The sequence below is a fragment of the Myotis davidii genome, unplaced genomic scaffold, assembly GCF_000327345.1.
Source record: "Myotis davidii unplaced genomic scaffold, ASM32734v1 scaffold448, whole genome shotgun sequence".
Lineage (NCBI taxonomy): Eukaryota > Metazoa > Chordata > Mammalia > Chiroptera > Vespertilionidae > Myotis > Myotis davidii.
This window is the reverse complement of record NW_006383009.1, coordinates 1,831,816-1,843,281: the sequence shown is the minus strand read 5'-3', so window position 1 is coordinate 1,843,281 and position 11,466 is coordinate 1,831,816.

The window sequence follows — 11,466 nt, the reverse complement described above, 5'->3', positions numbered from 1 at the left end:
TATATATAATATTTTGAATGACTTAATGTGTTATCTGACCCAGAGGAATGTGAAAAGAGGTCACTGGTCACCTAGGGCCAAAAAAGCAAATTGTAAGAGCAATGGATATGTTTTTGTTTGTTTGTTTGTTTGTTTTATTTGGGAAGTTTTAGGGTCCATTTGAGAACACAGAAGATTTAATGTTTTAGCACGTCAAACATTTGTTGTTGTCTTGACACTTTACCAAGGAGATTTTATTACCTATTAGCCAATCATCTCCATTTGTATTTGATACTCATCCTACCTGTTGCTTTTTTAGTCACTCTACCCCTTAATGTTTGTTTGTTTGTTTGTTTTATTTGGGAAGTTTTAGGGTCCATTTGAGAACACAGAAGATTTAATGTTTTAGCACGTCAAACATTTGTTGTTGTCTTGACACTTTACCAAGGAGATTTTATTACCTATTAGCCAATCATCTCCATTTGTATTTGATACTCATCCTACCTGTTGCTTTTTTAGTCACTCTACCCCTTAAGATGACAAAAAAAAAAAAAAAAAAAAAAAAAAAATTTTTCAGTTCTAAACTATTAACAGTAATTGTCTCTGGATGCTGGGATAATGAGTGACTTTTAAACTTCATTTTTGTTCTTTTTAGTTCTGTATTTTGATATTCATTGATTCTCCCAAAAAGAATTTTTAAAAATAGAGAGAGAGAGAGAGAGAGAGAGTGAGAGGGAAACATCGATTGGTTGCCTCCCATGTGTGCCCTGACTAGGGATTGAACTTACTAGTACAACCTAGGTATGTGCCCTGACTTGGAATTGAACCAACAACCTTTTGGTGTATGGAACAATGCTCCAACCAACTGAGCCACCGGCCAGGGCTGGAGTTACTTTTGTTGTTAATTTATTTATGCTCATAACCAGATCTTGCTGTGAGTGAAGGCCAAGGTTTCATTCAGCATTCTTCATATGTCACCATTCCTTTGATCAGCAGGAGCCTGAAGCAGCCCATGCTATGGTCCCTCCAGCACAGCCAGCTGCAGCCTCCACAGGCCATCTCGCTTAGGAGCCTGCCGCTGGGAGGGGGCTGTGCATGTGGCTGCAGGGATTGATGGGCTGTTAATGCAGCAGGACAGTTGCATTGTCTCATTCTGACAATGTTGCCATTTAACATCCTCATGGGCGGGTACCGTGACCCTACCACACAGCTAATGAGGCTTGGCACACCCAGCTCAGCCTACCCTCTGAATATTAGTTAACTTCAATGTCTGCAAGCACAAACGTGCAGCAGAGCAGACCCACGATGGTGCGGAATGATGTACAGTGGCTCTTATTACACAAGCCACTCTAGCCTCTGACTTTTTGGAGAGAAATCCATGCTGGGCAGGGGCAAGGGAGAGAGCAAATAAATGAACGTTTCCCAGCTCTTCTTCCTATGGACCCATGATTTTCAACCAGTGAGCCACAGCATTCTGGTGTGCCACAGGGCTTTTTAAGACGGCTACTTAGACAGGTAATACCTGACTATTTAGTCAGGGGCACTGACCTCTTTTCCCTTAGAGATTGTCAAATAAAAAATGACATCAGCCAATACAACAACAGCAGTCTGGTGTGAATGCATCAAAATCATATCATTTTTTTGTCAGATTGGCAAAAAATGTAGCATATTTTTGGGTGTGCCGCAGAATTTTAGTAATTAGCTTATGTGTGCCATGAAATGAAAAAGATTGAAAATCTCAGACATAGACTTTTGCATGAAGGCCCTAGAAGGGATCTCACAGCACATTTTATCAGCCTCAAGCCTGAGGCTGGGGCGGGCGTGATGTGGCTAAAGCTAACACAGAGTCAAGACTTCATCCCAAGGCTCTGGACCTGGGCCATTGTTTCTTCCAAACAGGACAGTCCTTCCCTGGAGCCTATTCCAAAATGAGGATGACACCTTGATTCAGTCCAGGCTTAAACCGTGGAGTCATCCTGATCTCCCCCTGGTCCCCTTACTCTCCACACACTGTCTCTGTCTCCTGTATTGGGCTCCATTTAGCCTTTCCTTTGCTTTCCCTCCTCCTCCTTGGATGAGTGCTCATGACATCACTCCTAGATCACTGCAATAGCTCCCCAAGTGGTCTTCCTTCCCAGGATTTGCTCTGCCACTTGCTCTGCACCCCCCTCCTAGATTCAGCTTCTGAAATCTCTGTTTGCTATAGTCTTTCTCTGCCTAAGAACCTATGAACGAACTATGCAGTATGAGAACCCGCTAGTGTTCTCCATGGCCGCTGAAATAAGGTTTAGTCTCTCTGTTAGCATTCAAGGCCCAATTGCCTTTCTTATGAAATGATGTTTCCTATATACTCCCAGTCAACCTGGGCACCTCATCATCCCCTAAACACAGTTAGCATTCTCACCTCCACACTCAAGTAGCTCCTCCTCCCATTAAGAAGTTCTTCACCATTTCTTCCCAGGCAAGCACTATGCTCTTTTTTTAAAAGTATTTTTATTGATTTCAGAGAGGAAGGGAAAGGGAGAGAGAGATAGAAATATCAATGATGAGAGTGAATCATTGATGGGCTGTCTCCTGCATACCCCGCATTGGGGATTGAGCCCGCAACCCAGGCATGTGCCCTGACTAGGAATGGAATTATGACCTCCTAGTTCATACATAGGTCGACACTCAACCACTGAGCCATGCCAGCTGGGCCAAGCACTATGCTCTTTGAAACCTAGATCAAGCTTTTCTCATGCACTGCATGTTGTCTGAGTGCTGTAGCTGCTCTCTCACTCCTCTTGTCTCTGACCTCTGGTCTCAAGCTCCTATTGTCTCCATTGTTTCTTTGAACCTTTGTTATAACTTACTTGCATTAGTTGTGCAACTATAGCCTAAGTCTTTTTAAACAACTTGTAAATTGCTTAAGGAAAGAGAGTGTGACTTCACTTTGGTCTCCCTATAGTGCTTAATAGAGGACCAGACCACAGCAGGTGTCAATACACCCCGTTCAATTGAAGTGGAAGCCTCATTGAGGTCCACTTTTTCTCTGAGGCCAGCATTTTGTGGCACCTTCTCCATGTGCCCTCCAAAAGATGGCACTGGCTCCACAGGAAAACATTCTATAACTCCTAAAACCAATGAGAGCTTACCAAGTCCCTGATAATCATAAGCAATTCAAGGCCCACTCATTTCAAACAAGGTGAGGTTCAATCACAATTCAAATGAGAATCAAGACAACTATCTAGAATTTATCAAAGTGAGATTGACGTCCATGGGAAAACACTTCATGGTTTAATCTAGGATATTGCATAATAAACCTCAGGTCAACTAGATCTCAGCCCTGTAATAAGCTATGCACCATTTCTGAATCTTGGTTGTCCCTATCTGTAAGATGTGATGATGTCTTGCTTCTAACAGAGTGCAGAATTAAGTGTGTTGGTATATGTGGAAGCACCTAGTGTGACATCTGGGGCATAGTAGGTGGTTAGTATATCTTTGTTTTCTTTCTTGTGATCGGTTACCCATCTGCGAGCACCAAGGAAATGCCTCCATGCACCCTCAGTGTCTGTCCCATGTTGTGCCACGCAGGGTCAGGGGGATGAATAAGTACCTGGGTCTTTTCAGAAGGAGGGGTGAACCCTCCTGGGTTCACCAGCCTGGATATGTTTTAGCTGATTCTAGCACAGAGTGGGCCCTGAAGAAAATGCTCTTTCCCCATGCTCATGTCCACCCATCTGACCCTTTCCCAACTTTCTGGAATCAGATTGGATATCCTCCAGTCACTGACGGTCCTACTATCTGTAGTTTCCCAGTCCTCTTCCCATGATGCTCACTTATCTGCAGCAGGTCTGGGGTGTGGCTGCCAGAGCAAATGAATGGGCAAGCCACTGGGCAGAACACAGATTCCATTCCCTGTCCTGTGCCCCTGTGAAGGCAGATCTCCATGTCTGCAATGAATGGGCCTTGAACAGCATGTCCTGTTAATTCATGAGAGGAAGGGAGCTGTCCCTAGGGAGAAAAATTCAAGTGGATAGAGGCAGTTTAGAGTTTACAGGGAAAAAAATGACGGAAAAATGTGCTACTTTTTCACCTCAGTGCAGCAAAATGTCCTCCCAGGGACTCCTGGACCAGGTGTGGTGGCCCACCTCTAGGGAGTTTTATAAATGGCTTTCCCTTCTCCACTCTACGAAAAGGCAGGAGTAGCACAAACCACATCTGAACCATTCATTCCATGGCCCCTGGCATCTCACAGATTTCCTTCTTTCTGTGAAAAAGATGGCATTTTAGACCTGACAGCTATGTGCTGGCTTTGATAGGTAATAAAGTCAGACTCCCCCAAAGGTGATGGGTCATGACAAGCAAGAACTGCTCAAGATGAATCAGCGAGATCTGGGTTGGAGGGCTGTTGGCCCACTCTCACCAATCAGCACTAGGAGAATCAGAGCTAGAAGCGTGGTGGGGCAGACACCTATGGAGGAAGAAAGCCAACGGGTCACATCACAGAGTGCAGGGGTTGTGTCAGAGCCCCACCAGATCCAGTCTTTTCTCTGCCTCATCAGGCAAAAGGCATTGCTGCTGGGTGCTCTGTAAAGCTGGGCCCCTTCACGGTGGCTGGCTTCTGCTCTTGAGGCCACCATATGAAGTTATGTTTGTGGCAAAAAGCTCCCTCTGCTCTGGCAGAAACCACTTAAGGTCTAACTAGAAAAACACAGAAGCCTGACTCCCACAGCAGGTGTGACTCCATTGCTGCAGCGGAGGGACGGGAAGGGTAAGGAAGATTTCAGCAACATCCAGGCAGAACCCAAATGATTGTAGCTGCCTAATAAGGGAGCCAGCTGTCCAATAAGGTGGTGAGGTACCCATCCGTGGAGCCGCCCAGGAGGGGTGTGGCAGGTTCATCTCTAAGAGCATCACCACTGGTGGGAGGTTGGAGTAGGTGGTCTTCAGTGTCAGGCATTTGCTAATCCTAATCTTTGAAGGGCAAACTAACACTGGACGGTAGCTCAAGGGGACAGAATATGTTGTGCTCACTCCCAGGCTCTCAGTTCTGGTGCTGCAGGCTCTGTGCTCTGCCTCCCTCACTTCTCTTCGGGGTCAGTAATGTGAAAGGAATTCTCCAGGGAGGCTCTCCCTGTGGCCCTGCGGTACTTCACATCCTGGGTCTAAACAGAAAGAGAGCAGAGGGAGCAGACTGCGCTGACTCCAGCCCCCTGGCTGCCATTTGGCTGGTGGCTTCTGCTGGAAGCTGAGGGACCTTTGGGAAGATGTCCTGTCATTCTCCCAGAGCCCATGCCTGAGAGACCACAGACGCATCGCCTACAGAGATGGAAGAGCACAGAGATGACCATATGGGTTTGGAATCACAAAGACCTGGGCTTGAGTCCTGGCATCACCACCTTAGCAAACGCCAGCCATGGTGTGACCTCGGGCCGGTTATACCATTCTCTGAGTCTCAGTTTCATTGTCTGTTAAGTATGGAAGGTAATGCCCACCCACCTCATTGAGTTTTAAGTGAATTCCTTGCTTATATTAAGTGCTTAGTACATGCTACTTGTGTAATCAAGTGATTACAGTGGGGCTTTGACTTACGAGTTTAATTCGTTGCTCGTTAAGGAGCTCATTAAGGAGCTCATTAACTCAAATTACTCTGTCAACCCAATGAAAAAATCAGCCAAGAGACAGCTGGTATCTCAAAAAACTCGTTAGTTGGGACACTCGTAAGTCAAGGCCTCACTGTATTGATATGCCACATTCCGCTTGCCAGCAGCCTCTGCATGCTGTGTTCCTGTCTGTAACCTGAATCTGTGGCCCCCACTGCCCTCCAGCACCTACATCCACTCCCCTCTTGCATATTCAAAGTCATTACTTCAGCAATTCTTCCCTCTACCCTCTTTTGCATCACTGACTTTCTTCATTTTCTATGAAAACAGTTTCATCAGCATGCAAAAACATTTCTATATTGACTATTTTCTCAACTTAAAAAAGTGCCTTGTGAGTCTCACTTCTCTGTCAGTGACTAACCTATTTCCTCACTCCCTTTGCTACAAAATCCTTGAAAGTATTATCTCTAATCACTGTCTTTAATTCCCCTTTTTACCATTCTCTCCTAAAATCCCCCATTCAATTCTCTGGCCACACCAGTCCACTGAGACTGCTCTTATCAGGTTTGCCAAAGACCTCCGCATCACTAGATCTCTCCTCATCTAACTTGACCCGTACTAGCTCTGACCCAGTCGACAACACCTTCCTCATTTATACATTTTTAGTACTTGGCTCTCAGAGAGCTATTCTCTCCCAATCATCTGTCTGTCTCACTTGTCATGCCTCAGGCTTCTTTATTCCTCAGCTCCCATCCCCATACCCCTGCCCATTAATTGGGGGAGGGGAAGGGGTCCCACAGGGCTCAGCCCTTGGTCCCTCACCTCTGTCTGCTCTCCTCTCTTGTGGTCTACAGTTTTATGGGTTTAAATAGTATCTGTATTGCAATGCACCTCAAGCTTACATTTCCATTCCAGCTCTCTCTTGTTAACTAGCATTCCACCAACAGACTAATATCCAAGCTCCACTTGGATATCTCTCAGAAATGTAAAAGTATTACATCCAAAGCTCAAACCTTATCTTCCCTCCCAAATCAGTACTCCCCGGAGTCTTCTTCAGCTCAATAAGTGCCAACTCCTCCCTTTCTTTTACTCGAGACCCAAACCTTGAGGCTATCCTTGACTCTACTCCCTCACATCCTGTATCCAAACCATCAGGAAATACTATATGTCCCATATTTTAAAGTGTTTCTGGAATCACTTTTGTAGCTACTGCCCCTGGTCTGAGCCGCCTTCGTCTGGCAGCTAGATTACTGCCGTGAGCTCCAGGCTGCTCTAGCTTCACAGCTTTCACCATTGCTCTCTTTCTGCCTGATATTAGCAAAGCAACTGAACAACTCTTTCAAAAGCCAATTAGTACATGTCACTCTTCTGCTCATTTTCCTCTAGTGGTTTCCCATCCACTAGGGGGAAACCCAAAATCCCACACTATTTTGCAAAGTCATACATTAGCTAAATCCCTGTTAATACTTTTATCTCCTTTCTTACCATCCTCTCCCTCCTCGTTCAATGCCAAGCACATTGTCTTCTTGCTGCTCCTTGAGCCTTCGCAGTACAGTTATGCACTGGCTTTGCTAGAACAGATATGGGCACATCTAACTCCCTCAGTTGCTTTCAGTCTTGGCTCCGATGTTCCTTCTGAACAGGATGTCCCTCCAACACCTTATTTACATCGCAACACCCTACCCTCATGCAGCACTTCCAACCCCCTTTACTCTTGTCTACCTTTTTATTTTTCTGCAGAGCTTACCTCTTTCTAACACAGTATATCATTTACCTATTTTTGTATCTAGTGTTTAAAGTTTACCTCCTCCCCTCTCTCCCTATCCTGCTTGCATGTAAACATCATTAGGGCAGCAGTCTTTGCTTTGTTTGCTGATATATTACAAAAATATGACATAGTGCCTGGCATAAATACTCAGCAAATCCCCTCTGAATGCAAAAAAATAGCTATATTAAACATACACAGTAACACATTTAGACACAAACCTGACACATAGAACCCTATGTGAGAGTCCATTTCCTCAAAGATCCTTGCATGCAGTCAAAATAAATGAGGGAGTTTCATGCTGTTGTGTCACTAGCAGGTCTAAGGGGTCAGCTACACTAGCTAATGTATTAGAAAGGCTTACCATCCTCCTGGTCATGGCGACTTCTCCATCAGTCAATCTATGTCGCAATTGCACTGCTCACTACAAGAAGACAAACAAGGGAACACAAGGTCCCTGCCTCAATGGCAACACTTAGGCACATAAAACAACAAATAGACAACACCAGGAATTAGATCATCCAGAGCTTAATGAGGTGCTATTGAGTCTCCATGCTGTTAGAGTTCAGAGAAGGGAGGGATCAGTGTGCTCCGAAGCTGCACAGAGTTCTGGGCCATCATGCCTCAAGTTCCTTGAATGCAAGACCATATCATCTCTTTATTTTCTTTCTATTTTCTTCTTTCCTTGATGGTCCACTTGCCTGCCTCCTTTCTTTCTTAATCTTCCCTTCCACAGACCTAGCACAGTGATGTGCCCATAACACGTATAACAAATACTTTCTTTATATTTTTCCTAATTTTTTTTAAAAAATGACTTAATGTGGCTTATTGGAATAAAAAATCAATAAATAAACAAGTTTAAAAAGGAGGTGACAACAAAAACATAACAAGGTGGCGGGGGGACACGTAGAATGGACTGAGGAGTGAGAAAAATCCCATGTTAAAATACAAGCTCAAAATGGCAATGCCTTTGCAATAGATGAACCACACAAATTTGGCTCTAAGCTTTCAGATGGACTATTTGAAAAGGAAAACCTGTTAGTATGCAATTCACATTGTTCTTATGACAAAAACAGTCCCATTGTTCAGCAGATCCTAAGCTCTTGCAGATACTTAAGCCTTCAGAGTATTTCTCCCCAGAGTCCTCCTGGCACAGACATGTTATCATGTAATGAACAATATCCTCAACTCAAGGAGCTTCTTAGAGGAGACTCTACCGTGAATCGCACAGGGCTGTTTATTCCACACATATTTTCAACTGTCTGGGAGTGCTCCTATTTTGTTAAACTCGAGGGTTATGGGACAACTCATACATTTAACTGTGGCCTGGATCTATAAATTTAACAAGGTGAAAGGGAGTGGGACAAATTTAAGAAGGGAGGATGCTCCTGGAACTTTATAGGATATAAAAACTGACCGAGTGAACTGCGTGCACACACACACACACACACACACACACACACACACACACAGCCTTTGACCAAGCTTGAAATAACTTTACTATCTCCTGCAAACATTGCATTTTATACTTAACATTGTAGCAATATCTGTACTTCATTAATTCTCTTGCTAGATTTTAAGTCCATCAAGGCCACGTACAAAATGGCATCTTGTGTATCCCTGCAGCCTTCACAGCATCAGGCACCATGTCTTGCTCCAAATAAATATTTTTTCATTCAACAGATATTTATTAGTTTCTTACTAGGTGCTAGGCACTTCTTTAGTAATGAGAGCAAAACAGAAAAAAATTCTTACTCTCAGTGGAATCTGACTGCAGAGATTGATATTATACATGGAATAACTTCAATAAATAGGCAAATTGTATCGTATACAAGATGGTAAAATTTGCTATGGAAGAATAATAGAGTAGGACAAGAGGGATTTGGAGTGTGTGTGTTTGTGTGTATGGTGTACGTGTGTGTGTGTGTGTGTGTGGTGTGTGGGGGTATGTGTGTGCGTGTAGGGTGTGTGGGGTATGTGGATATGCATGCATGCGCGTATGGTGTGTGTGTATGTGGTGTGTGTGTGTGGGTGCATGTGTATTGTGTGTATGTGTATGTGTGTATGGTGTATGTGTGTATGGTGAGTGTCTGGGTGTGTGTATGTGTGTGCTGTGTGTGTGGGTATGTGTGTATGTGTGTATGTGTGTATGGTATGTGTGGTGTGTGTGTATGGTGTGTGTGGGGGGGTATGTGTGTGTGTGTGGTGTATATATGGTGTGTGTGGATATGTGTGTGTGTGTGGTATGTGTGTGGTGTATTTGTGTATGGTGTGTGTGTATGGTGTGTGTGTGGGTATGTGCATGTGTGTATGGTGTGGCTGTGTCTGTATGTGTGTCTGGGTGTGTGTATGGTGTGTGTGTGGGTATGGTGTGTGTGTATGGTGTGTGTGTGGGTATGTGCATGTGTGTATGGTGTGGCTGTGTCTGTATGTGTGTCTGGGTGTGTGTATGGTGTGTGTGTGGGTATGGTGTGTGTGTATGGTGTGTGTGTGGGTATGTGTGTGGTGTGTGTGGGGGTATGTGTATGTGTGTATGGTGTGTGTGTATAGTGTGCGTGTGCATGCGTGTGTGGGGAGGTATGTGTGTGTGTGTATAGTGTGTGTGGTGTGTGTGGATATGTGTGTATGTGTGTGTGCATGGTATGTATATGGGTTTGTGTGTGTGCTGTGTGTATATATGGTGTGTTTGTGTCTGTGTGGTGTCTGTGGGGTATGTGTGTGGTATGTGTATGTGTGTATGGTGTGTGTGTGTGTCTATGTATGTATGTGTGTTTGTGTGGGTATGTGTGTTGTGTGTGTGAGTATGTGTATGTGTATATGGCGTGTGTATAGGTATATGTGCGTGTATGGTGTGTGTGTATATATGGCGTGTGTATGGGTATGTGTGTGTGTATGGTGTGTGTGCATATATGGTGTGTTTGTGGGGATGTGTGTGTGTGGAGTGTGCGTGGGTATGTGTGTGGTATGTGTATGTGTGTATGGTGTGTGTGTGTGTCTGAATGTGTGTGTGTGAATGTGTGTGTGTGTGTATGCCTCTGTGTGTGTGTGGAGGTGCAGTTGGTAGTATTAGATAGCATAGTCAGGGAAGGCCTCATTGAGGAGATGAGACTTAGAGTTAAAGAAGATAAGAAAGCTAACCCAGCAGTATCTGGAGAAACAACATTTTAGGAAGAGGAAAAAACTAGGGCTCGATAGAAAACAGGATATATAAGTTTTACATATACATATAGAAAATGACTTAACCCACAAAATATTGTTACTTATTAGAATTAGTATTAGAGATAACTGTTTAGACAGGATTATAGGTATACAGAAAGGCAAATGTGGAATAATAAAGACTCCTATATTCTGAGTAATGACAATAAGTTGAAAATGTAGAATTACATATTTTTTGATGATGTATACTATTGTTACGATGCCCGGCTTGGAAGAAAAATGTCAGTCAAAATGGACAAGGTAAGGTTGCAGTAACAACTAACCCTGAAATCTCATTAGCTGAATGCAAAACCATCTAATCTAATAAAAGACAAACATGCAAATTGACCGTACCTTCACTACACCTTAAGCCACACCCACCAGGCAATCAGAGTGACTGTATGCAAATTAACCCAACCAAGATGGCGGCCAGCAGCCACGGAGCTAAAGCTAGCAGGAGGCTTGGTTGCTCCAGTGATGGAGGAAGCCAAGCTTCCCAGCTGGCTCTGAGCTCCACTGAAAACAACAAAGTTTCAATTATAGAAAGTAAATAAATCTGGGAGCTTCTGTCACCAGTGGGCTTGGCCAACCTGAAAACAGCCCTCAGCCCCTCACCCAGACTGGCTAGGCACCCCAGTGGGGCCCCCATCCTGATCCAGGACACCCTTCAGGGCAAACCAGCCAGCCCCCACCCATGCACCAGGCATATAATAAAAGGGTAATATGCAAATTGACCCTAACAGCAGAACGACTGGGAATGACCAGTCACTATGACACACACTGACCACCAGGGGGCAATGCTCAATGCAGGAGCTGCCCCCTGGTGGTGAGTGCGCTCTCAAAGGGGGAGCTCTGCTCAGCCACAAGCCAGGCTAACGGCTGCCAGCACAGCAGTGATGGCGGGGGCCTCTCCCCCCTCCCCAACAGTGCTAAGGATGTCCA